We start from the raw sequence: 1,049 nt of genomic DNA on the forward strand, positions 1-1,049 counted from the left end.
TACATTTGTAAAAAATTGTCAAAAACATACCGATACTTCACTGAGTCGAGATGACGGTTTTGTTTTTTTAAAGACAATGTGTCTTACATGAAGAGATGGACTGAGGTTAGTTACGTTGATATCATTAGTTGTTAAGATCACTGCACAAGTTGAGCCTGAAATAAATTTTTACACCAGGTAACTCTTAAATGGTTGTTGTTCTCCTCTGGATCACTCATTTTGGCAGTTTTTACTTGCTGTCTCGAGACCAGAAATGCAAAACAGGACATTAGAATCATCATGGTGGCACTCAGTGGTTGGTCAGGAAAACTGTGGATAGGTGTTGGACTATTACAGTTTTTCTGAATTGCAAAAACACTAAACCCCATTCTCTGAACTAAATAATCAGTGGTTTAAACCCATTTGTTGAATCAATCACTCTTTTGGCAAAACTTTAACAAGTTCAGGTAGTAGACACCATTTGCAAATCTCACCCCCTGTTTTTGCAAAACTCGTAACACTTTCTCATTCACTAAAACACATTTCACGCTCTGATGCAATTGTGTTGCAAAACGGTAAACACAGGTGGCAAAAGTTAAACAAAACTACAACACAGTTGTCATCATTTACACACAACGACTCAAAATTGTTCACACTTTTTTCTAATGATCTGATCAAACCAATTGTACAAAATACACGAAGCACAATGATATGATGCCGAGGCAGAATGAACCTCACATTGACTTTGATTTTGGAGTTGCACAACATTGAGTGTACTGTAGTGTGCGGTTTCATTTGGAGTTTGCTTTGTTCTCTGGGCTTTTGTCGTTGGACTACTGTATTTTTAAAGTATGCAAGTGCTGAATATACAGACATTCAATACTGTATTACTTGCAGTACTAACAGTATACTGTAATCACAATGTACTAAATTGTGATTACTAAAATGTTACAGATATACAGTAGATTACACAGTTGTACCTCAAATAAGCATTGGAAGCTGCCTTGTGTGTTTTTTTAAGTATGTTGTCACCTATAATAGTCTTTCTCCAACATAAAATGAGTAAAAAA

This window comes from Xyrauchen texanus, chromosome 46 (assembly GCF_025860055.1).
Source record: "Xyrauchen texanus isolate HMW12.3.18 chromosome 46, RBS_HiC_50CHRs, whole genome shotgun sequence".
Lineage (NCBI taxonomy): Eukaryota > Metazoa > Chordata > Actinopteri > Cypriniformes > Catostomidae > Xyrauchen > Xyrauchen texanus.